General features: G+C 40.4%; 1 protein-coding gene across 43 annotated transcripts in view; it reads right to left on the reverse strand.

Annotated features, from left to right (window-relative positions):
* Nucleotides 1–19,737, reverse strand: part of NPY (neuropeptide Y) — a 248,678-nt gene that overhangs the window by 191,034 nt on the left and 37,907 nt on the right. For all 43 annotated transcript variants that reach the window (XR_014066656.1, XR_014066653.1, XR_014066657.1 and 40 more), the window contains one exon: nucleotides 18,975–19,082. The gene's annotated coding sequence lies outside the window, so the exon portion shown is untranslated. The remainder of the gene's footprint in view (nucleotides 1–18,974; nucleotides 19,083–19,737) is intronic.

The following is a 19,737-nucleotide window of genomic DNA, read 5'->3' on the forward strand; positions in this document are numbered from 1 at the left end:
GGAGAAGGGGACGACAGAGGATGAGATGGCTGGATGGCATCACCGACTCGATGGACATGGGTTTGGGTAGACTCCGGGAGTTGGTGATGGACAGAGAGGCCTGGCGTGCTGTGGTTCATGGGGTCACAGAGCTGGACACGACTGTGAGACTGAACTGAATTGAATATGAATATGTTTTAAAAATGAATATCTTTCAAATTGGATAGAAATATACTGATGGTCATGTTCAAAGACTGGCACAAATACTCCCAACAAACACTTTTCCAAAAATTAAAATTTTGTTTATATGTTTAAATATACTTACTAATTAGGAACAATGATAACACCTTGCAGTATAACTTAAAAGGCCCTGCATATTTGTCAATGCCCAACTTTTCCACAGTATATTTTTAATGTAGGGTAGTCATTGACTAACTCCTTGTAAATTCCATAACATATTATACACTGAGAGTGGAGTCCATCAGCTCTCTACGTGATGTTGTTGCTTGTTATCGACCATGTCACTGACAGATGTTTTTCTTCAAAGTTGACTAAAAGTTCCTGCTACAAACTACATATGAGACATCTGAGTCTTCTAGAAGAAATATTAAAAGAGCCTCAGTATGTCCCATTTTCTCTTAACTAGCAATATTAAACTAATGGACTAATGGGTGTAGGCTTTCCAGGATATGCTGACATTGTCATCACCAACAGACGTCTGTCAGTCTGTACCAAAAGTGTAAGTCTGGATCCTTGGTCCAGAAGCAGGTAAATTCATGAAAATCGGCTTGTAACCCACGATCAGAAAAACAAGAATTAATCACACAGGAACAAATGAAACTCACTCAGTTGTGATTAGCAGCATATTTTTAATAGCCACACGAGAAAGTCCTTTTTAATTCTTATTGAAATATCTCTAAACTTCAATTTAATAGGCTATGTTGGGCTTCCCAGGAGGCACAGTGGTAAAGAATCCACCTGCCAATGCAGGGGGTACAGGTTCAATCCCAGGGTCGGGAAGATCCCCTGGAGAAGCAAATGGCAACCCACTCTAGTATTCTTGCCGGGAAAATCCCATGGACAGAGGAGTCTGGCAGGGTACATTCCATGGGGTCACAAAGAGTCGGACATGAGTGAACACATACAAAGAAGGAAGGATACATATATACATAGGCATATACACATATTAAATTAAAATGAAATACTCTTTAAATGGTATCTTACTACCAAACTCTCAAAATTCAGGGAGAAAGTTCTATAAAAGATCTTAATAAGATTATAAACTAATAAATAAATTTAAAAATCTAAGATTTATGATCCTGGAAAAATTACATAAATTGATCAGTCTTTTCTAGAAAACAACTCAAAATAGGGATTACAATGATTAAATATAATGCAAAGTGCTTACTAATTTTTTTACTTTCTAAGACCATGTTATTTACAAATTTTTATTAAGAATATTCCCTTCTTTCTACTAGAATATAATTAGAAAAACTGAATTTATAATGTTGACCATTCTATAAATGTCACATAGAAAAACAAATCTCATTTAATTGTATATGATAAGCTGATGATTAAGGAGCAGGAACTATATATCATATGAGAAAATGATGCCTATAAATTTTCTACAAAAAATTGGTGTGGCACCTGTTTTGTGGCTTATGAAATCCTAGATTTATTGATGGTAAGGAATATTATGTCCTAGCTGGCCAGGAAAAGTGGTACTGCAGATGAAACCTGGGAGAAGAGAATTGGATGGCTCTTGGTTTCAGCAGACAAATTGATAAAGGCAATAAAAATGCTTCTAGCACATAAAAAGGAAAAAGGTTCAGTCCTAAAGGCTTTATAAAACTTTCAGACACAAACTAACTCCCAAGCTTTAGGATCCTATGACTCTAGTGTTATTAACTGCATCATAAGCAGGTATTTGCACATTAATCAACATTCCTCATTACATCTATGTTTGTAAACCAGCCAGATAAAAGGAAATATCAGATTAATGATGTGAATCATAAAAGTGCTAAGTAAAAGTATGTGAGTCAGTATGGAGGATCTGAAAGCAAAACTGACACCCTGCTCTGCCGCCTTAATGAGTAACTGCAAACCATTCCCAGTGCCTCCCGCTAGAAAGCACTCCATACCTAAGAACAACAATAACAACAAAACAAGAAACAAAACCAGCTTTGCCCATTTTAGCTAGATTCTAAAATACAGGCATACCTCATTTTTTTCTGGCACTTTGCTTTATTGCATTTTGAAGATATTATGCTTTTTATAAATTGAAGACTTGTGGCAACCCTGAGTTGAGCAAGTCCATTGGTGCCATTTTTCCAACAGCATTTGCTCACTTCATGTCTCTGTGTCACATTTAGGTAATCTTCACAGTATTTCCACCTTCATCATTTTTATCTTTGTCATGGTGATCTGCGATCTTTGATGCTATTATCATAATTATTTTTGGGCACCATGAACCGTACCCAAAAAAGACAGCAAATGGTAAGTGTTATGTGTGTTCTGACTTCTCCACTGATCAGATGTTTCCCCATCTCTCTCCTTCTCCCAGGCTTTCCTATTCTCTGAGACACAACAGTGTTGAAATTAGGCCAATTAATAACCCTACAATGACCTCTAAGTGTTCAAGCAAAGGAAGAGTCACATGTCTCTCACTTTAAATCAAAATTTAGAAATCATTACGCTCAGTGAGGAAGGCACATTGAAAGCCAAGACAGGGTAAAAGCAAGGATTCTTACAGCAGTTAGCCAAGTTGTATATGCAAAGAAAGAGTTCTTGAAGGAAGTTAAAAGTGATACTCCCATGAACACATGAATAAAGTAAACAAAGAAGCCTTATTGCTGATATGGAGAAAGTTTTACTGGTCTGGATAGAAGAGCAAACCAGCCACAACATTTCCTAAAGCCAAACTCTAGTACAGAGCAATGCCCTCTCTTCAATTCTGTGAAGGCTGAGAGAAGTGACAAAGCTACAGAAGAAGTTTGAATCTAGCAGAGGTGCAAGGAGAAGCAGAAAGTGCTGATGTAGAAGCTGCAGCAAATTATCCAGAAGGTCTAGCTAAGATAATTAATGAAGATGACTGCACTAAACAACAGATTTTCAATGTACATAAAACAGCTTTATCTTGGAATAAGATGTCATTCAGTACCTCACCAGCTTGAGAGGAAAAGTCAATGCATAGCTTCAAAGCTTCAAAGGACAAGCTGACCCTCTTGATGGAGGCTAATGCAGCCAATGACTCTAAGCTGAAGTCAATGTTCTTTATTGTTGTTATTCAGTTGCTAAGTCATATCTGACTCTTTGTGACCTCATGGACTGCAGCATGCCAGTCTTCCCTGTCCTTCACCATCTCCCAGAGTTTGGTCAAACTCATGGCCATTGAGTCAGTGAGGCCATCCAACCATCTCATCCTCTGTCACCCCCTTCTCCTCCTGTCCTCAATCTTTCCCAGCATCAGGATCTTTTCCAATGAGTCAGTTCTTTGCATCAAAGTATTAATAGACAAAGTCTTAGAGCTTCAGCATCAGTCCTCCCAATGAATATTCAGGGTTGATTCCCTTTAGGATTGACTGGTTTGATTTCCTTTCTGTCCAAGGGACTCTCAAGAGTCTTCTCCAGCACCGCAGTTTGAAAGCATCAATTCTTTGGTGCTCAGCCTTCTTTATCACCCAACTCTCACATTTGTACTTGACAACTGCTCATTTACCATACTGAAAATCCCAGGGCCCTTAAGAATTATGCTAAATCTACTCTTACTGCACTCAATAAATGGTACAACAAAGCCTGAATGACAGCACATCCAGGCTTTGCTGTATATTTTAAGCCTATTGTTGAGACCTACTATTAGAAAACCAAAGATTCATTTAAAAATATTATTGCTCATTGACAATGCACCTGGCTATTCAAGAATTCTGAAGGAAATGCACAGGTGATTAATGTTTTTATGCCTACTAACACAACATCCATTCTATAGCCTGTGGATCAAGGAGTAATTTTAGTTTTCAAGTCTTATTAAGAGATATATTTCATAAGGCTATAGCTGCTATAGATAGGGATTTTTCTGCTGGATCTGGGCAAAGTAAATTGAAAGCCTGCTGGAGAGGAGTCACCATTTTAGATGTGATTAAGAACTTTTGTGATTCATGAGAAAAATATCAACATTAACAGGAGTTTAAGAGAAACTTATTCCAATCCTCATAGATGACTTTGAGGGGTTCAAGATTTCAGTACAGGAAGTAACTACAGATGTGGTGGAAATAGAGAACTAGAATTACATGTGGAGCCTGAAGGTGTGACTGAATTGCTGCAATTTCATGATGAAAGATGAGCTGCTTCTTATCAATGAGCAAATAAGGTAGTTTCTTGAGTTAGAATCTACTTCTAGTGAAGATGCTGTGAGGATTGTTGAAATGACAACAAAGAATTTAGAATATCACATAAACCTAGTTGATAGAGCGGCTTCAGGGTTTGAGAGGATCAACCTCAATTTTGAAAGAAGTTCTACTGTGGGTAAAATGCTACCAGGAAGCACTGCATGCTATAGAGAAATATTTCATGAAAGGAAGAGAGAAAATCAATGCATTATACTTCATTGTTGTCTTATTTCAAGAAGTTGCCACAACCACCACCCTGATCAGATAGTAGCTATCAACACTGAGGCAAGACTCTCCATCAGCAAAAAGATTATAACTTGCTAAGATTCAGATGATGGTTAGCACTTTTCATTTACATGTTTTAGATGTAATGCTATCGCATACTTAATGGACTACAGTATAGTGCAAATATAACTTTCATAGGCACTGGGAAACTAAAAAAAAAAAAAAATGCATGACTTGCTCTATTACCATATGCACTTGTGGTCTAGGAAAAAAAAACAACCCACAATATGTATGCCTTTAAGTGAGATGTTGAGCCCTTAGGTCACAACTCATCAAAAAATAGCAACAAAAAACTTTATTTCTGACTTCTGAAGTCCTGATGTCTCCAGATATAAGATTACCTTTGAGCACCTGACAATCAAGTATAGCAACAGCTGTTTTCCCACCACAAACATACCACAGTAATCTTGGTGACTTTTTTTTTTTAAAGAACTTTAATATATTTTATTTGGAGAGTAGCTATTAAAAGCCTGGACTCCCTTGCAAAATCTCTTTGCAAGTAAGCTCCTTTTCTGTTCTAAATGCTTTTGTTTCTGTGGCTTCTTTCTATGTTTAAAATCTCCAAACTTCTGCTTGTAGCTCCTGCAAAGAAGCTTTACAAATTCCTTATGAAACTGCTTCAGATACCATGACCCTGGCTCAGTTGTAACTAACCACCAGTCATCCTTTTACAGCCCATGAGGATGCCTATTCTAAGGCCCTGGGAAGGCTTGAGCAGTTCTGAGCCTCTGTTGTTTGCACAGGGCAGTGACACACAGTCATCATTCTGACACCACCAAGTTATCATCCCTTTTCAGCCCCACGAGTTTCTTTTGACATAAACGCTTCCTTTCCAGTTCAAAAATGACCCTGAGAGGGAGGAGAGCGAAGACAGGCTCAGAGGAGGCATATGGATATTAAATCAGACCAAGCGTAGAGAATCCCCAGTGGATTAATCTTCTATTTCCTTTCCATTATGAGCCTGTCTATATGGAGAGTTGCCCTGCTTCTCAGTAATTATCTGACTCTTCAAAAAATTAATGCAGCTTCCAATTATATCTCTTTTTCTCTCTCCTGTTAATCTTGGTTCTTCCTCTTCTGTCATGCTAGTAAGCCAAGTCTCAATTAGCCAGCCTGCTGGTGATTACCATCTTGTCCCTTCACTGTTCAGACATTCTTTAATTTCCTGGAGCGTGCCAGCCCCCTTCCTCTCTTCTTACCTCCCTCCAAAATACTTTTGCTAAAACTAGAGCCCATGCTGTTTCAGCCTGTCATCTTATTCTGCAGGGCCTGGAGGGCTGACAGGTAGGATGTCTTTTCCAGTAGGTCCAGACACACTTGCATGTTTAGGAATCCTGGTAGATGAGAGCTTTCTACTGATGCGACCAGGAGTCTATAACTGTCCCCGTGAGACTCTCCCATAACCCTTTGTACCAAAGGAGTGTAGGAAAATCCAAAGTAGACTCTAGTTTTAAAAATAAAATCTTTAAAAGAAGGAAGAAGAGTCAGGCTCTTAGTTTCAATTATGAAAGATGATTGGTTGAACCTTTGTTGTTGTCTAGTCACTAAGTCATGTCCAGCTCTGCAACCTCTGGACAGTGGCCTGACAGGCTCCTCTGTCCATGGGATTTCCTAGGCAAGAATACTCGAGTGGGTTGCTATTTCCTTCTCCAGGAGATCTTCCTAATCCAGGGACTGAACCTGAATCTCCTACTTGGCAGGTGGGTTCTTTACCACTCAGCCACTTGGGTATGAAAGATGATTGGTTAAACCTTCTTATCAGTAAATCTCACCACAGAAATTAACTCAGAACTTTAGAGTTCTATTCTAATTCTGCCAGCCACTGATTGACTTTGAGTAGAGTCACATCACATATTGACCTCAGTTTGTTTGTTTATAAGAGCTCTTCTGCAGGATCCTCTATGACCCACCTCCCAAAATAGTGGAAATAAAAGCAAAAATAAACAAATGGGACCTAATTAAAATTAAAAGCTTTTGCACAACAAAGGAAACTATAAGCAAGCTGAAAAGACAGCCTTCAGAATGGGAGAAAATAATAGCAAACGAAGCAACAGACAAACAATTAATCTCAAAAATATACAAGCAACTCCTGCAGCTCAATTCCAGAAAAATAAACGACCCAATCAAAAAGTGGGCCAAAGAACTAAACAGACACTTCTCAAAAGAAGACATACAGATGGCTAACAAACACATGAAAAGATGCTCAACATCACTCATTATCAGAGAAATGCAAATCAAAACCACAATGAGGTACCATTTTACGCCCGTCAGAATGGCTGTTATCCAAAAGACTACAAGCAATAAATGCTGGAGAGGGTGTGGAGAAAAGGGAACCCTCTTACACTGTTGGTGGGAATGCAAACTAGTACAGCCACTATGGAGAACAGTGGAGATTCCTCAAAAAACTGGAAAAGAACTGCCATATGACCCAGAAATCTCACTGCTGGGCATACACACCGAGGAAACCAGACTTGAAAGAGACACGTGTACCCCAATGTTCATCGCAGCACTGTTTATAATAGCCAGGACATGGAAGCAGCCTAGATGCCCATCAGCAGACGAATGGATAAGGAAGCTGTGGTACATATACACAATGGAATATTACTCAGCCATTAAAAAGAATACATTCAAATCAGTTCTAATGAGGTGGATGAAACAGAGTGAAGTAAGGCAAAAAGAAAAACACCAATACAGTATACTAACACATATATATGGTATTTAGTCAATCAGTAAAGATAACGCTGTATGTGAGACATCAAAAGAGACACAGATAAATAGAACAGTATTATGGACTCTATGGGAGAGGGCGAGGGCAGGATGATATGGGAGAATGGCATTGAAGCATGTAAATTATCATATGTGAAACGAATCACCAGTCCAGGTTCAATGCATGATACAGGGTGCTCGGGGCTGGTGCACTGGGGTGACCTGGAGGGATGGGATGGGGAGGGAGGTGGGAGGTGGGTTCTGGAAAGGGAAAACATGTACACCCAGGGTGCATTCATGTCAATGTATGGCAAAACAAATACAATATTGTAAAGTTAAAAAATAGAAAATAAACTAATTAAAAAAAAAAAAGAAACTCACCACTAATAATAATAATAATAACAATAACAACAACAACAAAAAAGAGCTCTTATGCTCTTCTATTCAACTTAAAGTTGAAAATAAAAATTTATTCTATTTAAAGCACACTAAAATGACTACATGTGTGCAAAGACAAAGACAGTGGGGGAAGAGCAGACAAGAGATGTTCACAAAATTGAGAAACTGGAACATGGCCCAAAGAATTAGAAAAGACAAAGAGTAAATAGCAAGTGCCATCAGAGAGGGATGAAAGTGAGAATCAAGCCACTTCACAATGCAGACCCTCAGAAAAACTCACAAATTGGAGACACTCAGAGCTAGAGAGGATGGGATCAAGGTGAGAGTCTGAGAAAGGCAGAGGGGAAAGGAGAGACATTTAAAGTCATTGGCAGATTAATTCCCAGCTCCCTCCCCAGTCCACTAGCCAGAACACCTACCTTCCCCCTTCCACTGCAAGACACTGGGTAAAAATGGAATCTCTGACTCTCTGATTTACTAGACCCCAGTAAATCAGGCAGGGCAGAGATACCTACTGAAACTCGATCAACAGATGTCTACCTACTGAACCCCCCTACCCCCTCCATTAGCTCAGTTGGTAAAGAATCCACCTGCAATGCAGGAGACCTGGGTTCGATCCCTGGGTTGGGAAGATCCCCTGGAGAAGGGAAAGGCTACCCACTCCAGTATTCTGGCCTGGAGAATTCCATGGACTGTATAGTCTATGGGGTTGCAGAGAGTCAGACACAACTGAGGGACTTTCACTTTCACCTACTGAACCAGAAAACCGCCTGTCCCCTACTCAGCTTTAAAAAATGTTGGAGGAGTGGAGTCGAGGGCACGGTGAGAGGTGGTCACTGGGTAGAGTGACCCTCCCAGAGGCCTTCCCCATCCGCTCATATCCACTACTCAACACACAGAGCCCCTCCTCCAGCACATGAAAGCTTAAGAAAGATATGGTCATTCTTAAAAAAATAAAAATAAAAAGTCAGCTAAACAGAGGGCAACCAGGCAGGAGGATACTCATAAATCTGTCTCTGGAGAAATCAAATGGTCCCAAAAATGATCACAGAGGAGGAAAAAATTCCTCTACTCTCTTATATTCAGTGGCTGAGGATGCAAAATAAACTGACAGAAAGATATATATTAACAAGAGAAAAAAATTTATTAACATGTGTATCATGCTTACATAAACATGGCAGAAGTCAATGATGAGTCATTCAAAGAGGTGATCAGAAGCTGAGGTTTACATAGCATCTTAGCAAAATAATAAATTTGTGGAGAAGTGACAAGACAAAGGAAGATAGATTTAGGCTTTTAGGGTTGACAAACTATGGGAAGGTAAATACAGAGGGTAAACTAAAGGACAATAAGAGTCATCTGGTAATTTGTTATGTAAATTTCTTTTAGTGGCCATCTCTGGGTTGATAAGAGTCCAAAGCTCTTTCCTGGTGATAAAGAATTCTACTCTTCTTGATATAGGAAAGGGAGACACCTTAACAAATTTATGTCTTACTTTTAGGCAAATGGGAGGGAAGAAAACTTCACTTGCATCTGCTTCTTCCCAACTGCCTTCAGTTCAAAATAATAATCTCACAGTGCTATGTTTTGAGATAGCCTGTTCTGATACCCTACATGACCCATAAAAATGATCCGTAAGTGCTGAGTATTTGGAGCATATACAAGTATCAATCATTCTGTATAAATTCTATAAAATGATGAACATGTATATGCACAGCTTTCAGTCAACTTTTTAGCACCTTGCTCCTAAATACGAAAACATCAAAAACATCACTACATCCAAGAAGCGCCTGACATGAAAGACCAAGAGTCAAATATACAAAGAGAAGAAAGAAAGTCAAAGGAAAGAAATATTCTATCAGCTCAGTTCAGTCGCTCTGTCATGTCTGACTCTTTGCGACCCCATGGACTGCAGCACACCAGGCTTCTCTGTCCATCATCAATTCCCAGAGTTTACTCAAACTCATGTCAGTCACATTGGTGATGCCATCCAATCATCTCATCCTCTGTCATCCCCTTCTCCTCCCACCTTCAATCTTTCCCAGGGTCTTTTCAAATGAGTCAGTTCTTCCCATCAGGTGGCCAAAGTATTGGAGTTTCAGCTTCAGGATCAGTCCTTCCAATGAATACTCAGGACTGATTTCCTTTAGGATGGACTGGTTGGATCTCCTTGCAGTCCAAGGGACCCTCAAGAGTCTTCTCCAACACCACAGTTCAAAAGCACCAGTTCTTTGGCTCTCAGCTTTCTTTATGGTGCAATTCTTACATCCATACATGACTACTGTAAAAACCATAGCTTTGACTAGACAGACTTTTGTTGGTAAAGTAATGTCTCTGCTTTTAAATATTCTGTCTAGGTTGGTCATAGCTTTTCTTCCAAGGAGCAAGTGTTGTTTAACATCATGGCTGCAGTCACCATCTGCAGTGATTTTGGAGCCCCCAAAATAAAGTCTCTCACTGTTTCCATTGTTTCCCCATCTATCTGCAATGAAATGATGGGACTGGATGCCATGATCTTAGTTTCTGAATGTTGAGCTTTAAGCCAACTTTTTCAGTTTCCTCTTTCACTTTCATCAAGAGGCTCTTTAGGCAATAACAAAAGACAAAATAAATAACAGACCAACATAAGCTATAATTATCTTCAGGAGTAAGAGAAGATACTGCATCCCTGAAACAAGATCAGTGTATGGAAGAGACAGGGACAAGGACAGAATGAGATAGGGAAGGAGCTGGGGAAAGAAAGAAGAAGGGAAGGGAAAGTAAAGAAGGAAAAAAGAAAATTCAAGAACAAGAAAGAGCTTGGGGAAAAAAGTACCCAAAATTTTCAAAATCCAAAAGAAGAGCTGGAAAATGTAGTTGAGGAAATTGCTCAGAAAATAGAACGAAAAGACAAAGAAAAATAAAATCAGAAAGAAAAGATCAGAAAACTAGAGAACTATTCCCATGACCAAATCTGAGTGAGAGTTCCAGAAAGAGAAAATAGGAGAAAAACAATAAAATTATTATTAAATGAATAATATAAGAAAAGAATTAAAGAACTCAAACTTCCAGTGTAAAAGGATCCATTCAATGCCCAGCATAGTTAATTAAAAGAGATATCCTTTATTTCACATCACGGTGAAGTTTCAGAATACCAAGTTCAAAAGAAAGATCCTCCTAAGAAGAGTCAAGAATCAGAATGGCACTGTTCTTCCCAATAGGAGGAGTGAATGTCTGAAGTCAATGAAACAACACCTTCATAAGTCTTACAGAGAGTGATTTCTATGATTTGATACCTAGTCAATCTATCAGTTAATTTGTATGAAGAAATAAAATCATTTCAGACATCCAATGTCTTTAAAAAATTACTTCAATTCATTCTATCTCAGGAAGAAATTTTATCAGTTAGGAATTGTAACAGTTACAGAGTCAATTGCAGTCAGCTTAAACACATACAGGTTTGTTTCTGTGTTTCAGTAGTAAAAATAAGTCTATAGGTACAGAGTCAAGCCAGCATGTGACTTCAATAAACCATCAGGGACATAGTTCATGCTATGTTTATGCTTGATATTATTAGTACAGGTATCCTCATGGTCACTTATAGCTGTCAGAGCACCAGCTATCACATCCATATTCCAAGCAGAAGAAAGAGGAAGAAAGAAGAAAGCACAGAGGGCAAAAAAAAAAAACTGTCTTAGCAATCCCATATATTTATATGTCATTAACCATAGCCATCCATAAGGCAGCCTGGGAAGCATAGCTTTGTTATTTGCTAAACCTAATAATATAAGAATTTCATTAGATGGTAAGAAGAGGATAATGGATATTGGTTAAGCAAACAGCAGTATAATAAAAGATATACTCTGCCAAAATGAAAGGACATACCAAGAAAAAAAAGAGACATGATATTTGAGACACAGATGAGCTAACAGAGTGGGGGACAATGGAAAGTCCTGTAGAGCAGGCTGAGAAAGCAGTTAGGCTAGATGGAGGCTAGGAGAGATATGTCCCAGGCCTGGTATGTTTAACCAGGAATGCCTGGTTTGTTTCACCAGGTATATGAAGTTTTAAAAATTCTGTTGGATAATGTGATAGATTACTAAGTAAAGGAGTGGGGGGGAGTTGCACAAGGGAGGAAATCTAATCATAACATACACACTTGTTTCCTCAGTGAATAATACATTTTTATAACAAGAAAAACATCCAACTTATTTAATCAAAAATCAGTACTGTATTCAAAGATTGGAAAGAGGGACCATAGGAACATGTGAGATAGAAGAAGTCTAATTCTTCTTCTTTTATAGTAGGACTTTTCTAGATGTGTCTAAAATGATAAATTAAGAAATAATATAAGCATACTGTTTTAAAAGCAATTACCAAAAGCAACAGCTAAAAGTTTGGGGAAGGAGATACATACAGGGAAATATATTCTTCATTATAAATCTTAAATGACATTGTTTAAACTTTAAACAATGTATATGTATTACTTAGATAAAAATTTAAAATAGTTTTTAAAGATTAAATGATTAATGGGTATTATACAGAGCAAAATCAAGTTACAAACAATATGTGTAGTAAAATCCCAATTTGGAAAGCTTGTGCAAGAAGTATATGTGCAAAAAGAGCAGCATGACACTGAAGGCACCTGTTATTTGTTATATACAGGAATAGAAGTGTACATAATAAAAGTCTAGAACAACACATCCCAAATGCATAATAGATCTTGCTCTACTACAGAGCTAAGGACTAGCCTGTAGCCAATGATAAACGGGGACTTAAAATTTTTAATGGTCCTTAAATTTTTATGAGAATATATATTTGTATGTTAAAGTGACAGAATTTTAAAAAGAAAGTAGGGGGGAATGCCTAAATCATTTCTTCAGAGCCATGCTTTCTCCATGATTCTATGACTTTCTCCAACCCAGGTGGTACCCAAATCATCCTGTTCCAACTCCTGTCCTTAGAGCTGAGAGTTCAGGTAATGGCTTCCCCCAAAGACATGTGAGATATATGACTAGGGGACAAATACTAACTATTAGAGGAGGAACTGTTCTCCTATGCATCCCCATCCCAATGTGTTCTACTTCAACCCTATACACAAAGAGGAAGCTCCACCAGTATTTTCTCACTGGGAAGGATCAAGTCCTATTCTCCTCCCTCCTTCTCTCTCTCCCTCTTCTTTTCCCTCTCAAAACTGTAAGCCCCCAAAAGAGCTCTCTCTCCTCCTCCAGTTACCATACCTGTGGGGTTCCTCTAAGGGAACAAGCCCCACTCCAGCTTTTTTCTCTAGCACTGGGCTTGTCACTTAAACCCAGGTAGGAGAGTGAAGCTTCCACCATTCCTCCATTGAGTTGTACCAGTGTCATGGTGTGAATTCTCACCTGAACAGGCAAATGCACATGTTGCATGTGTGTTAAATTTCTACAGTGGAATTTGAAATCGTACACCCAATATCATAATTCAGGTTGTGTTGTTCATTCTGTGCTGCCTCCATTTGTAGCAGCAATGACCTGTGGAGTCAATTCATCCACATGTGTGTGTCACAGTCTAGTCTTTCTTGCCCACACCCATTCTCCACCACTTGGATTGGCTCCAGTGCCCTGGGGGAACTTCTGAAGCCACAATCAAATGTCCACCAGGGAGGGCCTGTGTCTCCACTCTCTCACTCTCAGTTGGTGCCATGTAGATGCGCTTAACTGGGGGGCTGTTCTTAGCATTGTTGGGGAGATTCTGCTTTCACCTCTGTGACATGTCATAGTCAGTCTTTAAGTTGGCTACCAGGTTGGCCTTGGCTCTACCTGAATATGTGTCCCACTCCTGACTGGGGTCCCCCAAAGCAAGCATGCTGCTTCTCTCCCTTGGCTAATGTCCAGGTGCCACTAAGAAAGAGAAGAAATTACTGGATCTGTCCTTATGATGTGGTGGGGCCAGCAGCTCTTCACATGTCTATAGGCACTACATCTCTATTTCTCTGTGTCATCACCCATGTGTGTTGGCACAGCTAGAGCTACCAGTCTTGAAAGGCTTTGTGAGAAGCAAGACACCAGTGGATCACTCTTGGATCCCCCAGATGCCCAGGCTGGGTTTGCCTTAAGCCCAGGTCCTTCTCCCCTTCCAATCTTTGGAGGATTAGGAGAGAAGGGTCAGAACACATAACCTAATTCTTTTCTTCTGTCCAAACTTTGTCTTTTTCTCTCCAGTCTTGAGCCCTTTCCTTTCATCCTCAGAGAATATCTACTACCAGTCTCTTGCTCTATCTGTCCATGCTGATGAGTAAATCCATATTGTTCTATATCAGGGAAAGGGGTTTTGTTTTTTTTTAACTTAAAGTCTAAAGAATTGGGACTTCCCTGGCTGTTCAGTGCTTAAGACTCTGTGCTTCTAATTCAGGGAGTGCAGTTTCAATTCCTAGTTGGGGAACTAGGATCCCACTGCCAAGTGAAGTGAAGTCGCTCAGTCGTGTCCAACTCTGCGACCCCACGGACTGTAGCCTACCAGGCTCCTCCGTCCATGGGATTCTCCAGGCAAGAATACTGGAGTGGGTTGCCATTTCCTTCTCCAGCCCAATGCCAAGAGGCATGACCAAAAAAAAAAAAAAAAAAAAGGCTGAAGAATTAAGTGTCTTTGGCCCTGCTGGTGACCCACTCCAGTACTCTTGCCTGGAAAATCCCATGGACGGAGGAGCCTGGTAGGCTGCAGTCCATGGGGTCACTAAGAGTCGGACACAACTGAGCGACTTCACTTTCAATTTTCACTTTCGTGCATTGGAGAAGGAAATGGCAACCCACTCCAGTGTTCTTGCCTGGAGAATCCCAGGGACGGAGGAGCCTGGTGGGCTGCTGTCTATGGGGTCGCACAGAGTCGGACACGACTGAAGCGACTTAGCAGCAGCCCCTGTTGTAAACTGTTTCTGGTGACAACATCCTCCAGCCAGTGATCACCAGGAATACGTGAGAAGCTAAGTAAGTTGAGTTTATTCTTTGTCACAATGAAAAAAACATGCATACCACGAGGAACCATGATGCATCTCAGTAACAGGGGTTGTGAAGAACTTCTTGTAGGATTTGGGCTTATGTTAGGTGATTTTGCAGAGGGTTTAAGGAAGCGGATTTCTGCTCTGAATTGGCTGCTGCGGAAAGCATGAGTAAGCTAATTCTATCTTAAGGTACCTCAATAAATCTTATCTGGAAAGAGGGAAAACTACAAGGCTAAAGTCATATTTGGCAATTACTCACATTAACCAGAAGAGGAGAGGACTGGCATTTTGTGGTTTGGACAATGCTCACGTTTTGCCAGTAGTCAGAAATGGTTGTACAATTATCTTATTTTTGTCTAAAGCCATCATGACCACGGCTTCCTTGGTGGCTCAGATGGTAAAGAAGCTGCCCACAATGCAGGAGACCTGGGTTCGATTGCTGGGTTGGAAAGATATTCTGAAGAATGGAATGGCAACCCACTCCAGTATTCTTGCTTGGAGAACTCCATGAATAGAGGAGCTTGGTGGGCTACAGTCCATGGGATCACAAAGAGTTGTACATGACAGAGTGACTAATACACACACACACTCACATCATGACCAGAGAGGCCTTGCCTTGAAGTTGATATTCTGTGACATTGTTCACATTCAACAGGAGAACACCAAGGCCTAACCGACTGGCTTCCAGGTTCTAAGGGCTGCTTTTCTTTCTCAATGGTCAGCTGCAAATGTTTGCATCCCTACCATGTTAAGTGGGAAATGGCACATCAATTGTGAATTTGAAGGGGCCTCCCACACTAGGACTAAAGCTGATGCTGCAATTTGTTCCTAATTTGGTTTCATGTGTCTGATCTCAGTTGGTCAAAATTCAGTGAGGAAGAGGCCTGTGACTGGCAGCCCCAGCACCCAACATATGGAGGAAACTTTATGAGCAAACACAAGGGCCAGTTTTTGAGAACCTAAGTGCCATGCTGGGACCACAGCAGACAGCTGGAGAGTACGTGGACACTTGGCCTATGACTGGATAGCAACTGGTACAGCAGGCTCAGCTGAGCAGGCTCATCCCTGAGAGAGTCTCTTCATTCCCAGAAAGGCAATGAAGGTATATGGTATAAATATGTATCCCATATAGGCATATGGAATCATATTTCTGACTAGGGCATGTTTTCTTTCTTTCAAATTGGGTCTTGGTCAGAACTACTGTGAACTATGAAAAGGACCTACATTCCCCCATGAGCCACAGAACATTACTGTGTGATTCCAATCTTTAAAACCTGAGTGCTGGGCATCACAGGAGGCACTAGACCAGTTGCCCCAAATTTTGTTCCTCTATTTTAGGTCCTGAAGGTCTGCTAGAAGAAGTCTACAAGAAGTGGTAGATTTCATCAATGAGTGAATACAGTGGAACTGGAAGGCTAACATGAGAGGGGTGGAGTGGTTTGTCACAGAGGAAATAAGCCATCTTCTTAGAATGAAAATCAGGGAGAAAAAGTCCATGGAGCTTATTTCAAACCCAGCGTTTTAGAAGGGAATTAAAAAGACTTTAGCAGGAAATCTGCTTTCTTTACAAATTAGGTTTACTCAGGGACTCAAGGGAAAATCGAATCAGCCTAAGAAACAAGATTTCGTCTTTTAGTCAGAACACTGGCGGTGGGGAAAGACAAGGAAAAAGAAAACAAAAAAGATATACTGATTAAACCCCAGGGATGAAAGCTTGCCTTGGGAAAATAGAGAAAGTTAGAGAACACAAGGCTGGAATCTCAACACGGATTTGAAAGGGAAAAAAGCTATACTCTGACCTAAGTGCTTAAAAACTGCAACCAAAGAAGTGTGGGACATTGCAGGTATCACCAGGTCAGAGGGGATGATGGGGTCAAAGTGGTCCAACAGAGGAAGGTAGGGAGACCACAGAGGGTAAGGGAATGATGGCCTGGGGACACTAGAGCACAGGAAACTCTCCTGGACCACCCGTTCCAAGCATCAGGTAGCAAATTAATAAGAACAATGGGGAAACTACCCTTGGATGATTGGGGCACTTAGAGAAGACGCACAGGACATTTACATTCATTTGAGAGGGAAAGACCAGGAAAACCAGTATGAAATATTTAAGGAACTAGTAAGAGAATGTCAAGATCTAGAGGCACACACTGTCTGCACAGTGAGAAAATGTGGCCAAAATAAGGAGGGCATTATATGTAGGGAAGGAAAGATGGTCAAGTGTAGCCAGGCTGGCTAATGACAGATTGAGTACCGATCTGGGTGAGAGGCTGGGTTTATGTGGAAACCTCCAGGTGGCATTACCTGGCTTGGGAAGGGAAAGTGGCAGGATGTTTTTAAACAGTGGAGAACCAACCCCACGAGGCCCCTTTGAGGTAGAAACTGAGTCAGCTTGAAAGGAGAGAAGAAGCACTTTTTGGCAGAAAGAAAAGTTTCTATTCATTTGTATATGTTTACTCAATATAATGAGCTTGGGGCCGATGTCATGAGAATCTTGTGAGTCCTACTGCCTGCATAGCATTAAGTCAACTTTGAAAAGAACAGGGTATACATACCCTGTGTGCCCAGGTTGTAGGGGTTGTAGAGGGAAGCAGGCTTTGCAGAAGGAGGCTTCTCTTATTATAGAGAGAGCAAAACAGGAAAGCAGAAGATGGGATATTCATTCAACTTCAATTAACAAGCCAAAGATTTTAATTTTGAAGCTTTTTGAACTTTAATAATGAAACATAATGCATATTCAAACCTGAGACACTGGCATACTGCAGGCATTGTATTAAGTGAACTACGTTTAGTCTGGTAGCAACCAAGTTTGTTTAATCATTGCATTTAATATAGTAAAAGCTATATTGCACTGCATGGCTAGACACACAAGTTGATTTAAGATATAGAAAAGGGAATGACTTTTTGGCCCAGGGCACAGTATGAACTTAGAGTTGCTTTAAGTAAAGTCCCATCCAGAGCCATGTCAGAGGGCACTAAACGTTGGCCCCAGGTTTGGGAATAACTGGATAGAGGTCAGACTCTCCCCAGTCCCAGCCAAATTTATCCTGTGTCCTGTTTTGGGTCCTGGACACCTATAGTTTTTACAGTATTAAAGGTTTGAGAAACAAACAAATGAGGAATATCCAACATTGATCATGTGTGACTCCCAAATCCTAAAATATTACTATTTGACTCTTTACAGAAAAAGTTTACTGATTTGGAAGAAAACACTTCCTTCTCTCCACATTCCCACCTCAGCTCACAAACACTGCAACTTTCTTTGAGAAGTGCTGGGTAAAGAATTTCAACTACTACCAACACCCCTAAGAAACCAATGGCTAATGATTGCTAAGAAGACCATAGGTTACATCCTGTCACACATAATGAGATTTGGCACTACTTTGCCTCAAAAGGAGAAGTCAGTTTTTCCCTCCCACTGGCCTGGCTCCTGTTTTGCCTGGTGCGTTTAATGCGACCACCTGTTGGACAAGGGTCTACTCGACCAAGTCAGCTCTCTCAACCGGCAAGTCCCTCAGTCCAGGCTTCCAGGGAGGTAAGAGTAGGGAACCACAGTTTGGCTTTGGGTCCAAGCTACTTTCTTCATGCAACTCTTACCCATGATTCCCAGGGGGCTGCTGTGCCCATCAATAAAGTGATGCCAGGATTCTTAGTTGGTGACTCACGGCTGCCTTCACATGATTAGAACTTGATTGGGTAGGCAAGCTCCATCCTCCAATGGTTCTACTCATGTGCATAAGTCCTTGAAGCTCTTGTATAGACAAAAAATTGAGGAAACTCTTTTGGGGGGTCTTATCTTTTAGAGACTCACCTCTTGCTATAAAGAACATGGTGGCACTTTAGTTGCTAAGTCATGTCCAACTCTTGCAACCCCACAGACTGTGGCCCATGAGGCTCCTCTGTCCATGGGATTTCCCAGGCCAGGATACTGGAGTGGGTTGCCATTTCCTTCTCTAGGGGATCTTCCTGACCCAGGGATTGAACCCGGGTCTCTTGCATTGCAGGTGGATTCTTTACCGGCTAAGCCACCAGGGAAGTCCCATAAAGAATATAGTGATTACATAATCAAATTTTTAGAATTAGACACACTCAGGCTCAAGCACCAGCCAACTGAGTCACTTACTGTCCTTATCAACCTTTGGCAAATTGCTTTAACCTGTCCAGGACTCATTTTTTCATCTGTTAAATGAGGTTAATAATAGTACTATAATAGATAGCATGGCTTCAAAAAATGGCCAAACAATAAAATAATTTATTGTCTCACATACCTGGTAGTTCAGAGGTTAAGTAGAATTGAGGGTTGGTTGATTCAGCAGCACCATCAAGGATCTCCATTCTTTTTATTTTTTCTGCTCCATCATTATGTCAGCTTCTTCCTACAGCAATAGGAACAGAGTGGTTTTTTTCCCCCATTGTCACTAACTACCATCTTGAAGACTCAGTGACAGGACAAACTAAACCTAATATGTGTACTAAAAGGGGAAAGGAGTGAGCTGTAGTAGTCAGAGAGGGAAAAGAGATGAGAAGTGGAGTTGGAACAGGCTTTGAAAATCAGAATGCAAACTTAAAGAGTATTTGGTACTCTATTTTTAAAGTATATTTAAATCCAACCTAGAAACCCTGGAGTTTATAATATCTTACAGGGAAAGGAGGCATTTCTAAGCCTATTAAAACTTTCTTGTCTTTGCCCTCTCCTCTGCTTTTTTTATTTCCGTCTTCAAAGAAGAGACAATTTCTCCCATTTCCTGCGTGCTAAGCATCCATTCATCTTTGAGGAAACAGCATCTGTGCCCCAGCAAGTCTCATGGAGCTGAGATGCAAGGGCCTCTTCTGACATCAGAGAGAGCATGAATGTAAAAAGTTTCTGTATGCTTATTTGAGGGGAGACTTTTCTGAATTGCTGGATTGCTTTTGAAGGCAAGAAAGGAAACTATATTAGTTAGCATAAATACTTGCTTCAGCAGTTCCTCCATTTATTCCACCTGAGCAGGTGCACAGTCCTTTAATCATAACTGTCAAGAAAGGAAACCT

Source organism: Giraffa tippelskirchi, chromosome 10 (genome assembly GCF_054371585.1).
Source record: "Giraffa tippelskirchi isolate mGirTip1 chromosome 10, T2T-mGirTip1v1.2.pri, whole genome shotgun sequence".
Classification (NCBI taxonomy): Eukaryota; Metazoa; Chordata; class Mammalia; order Artiodactyla; family Giraffidae; genus Giraffa; species Giraffa tippelskirchi.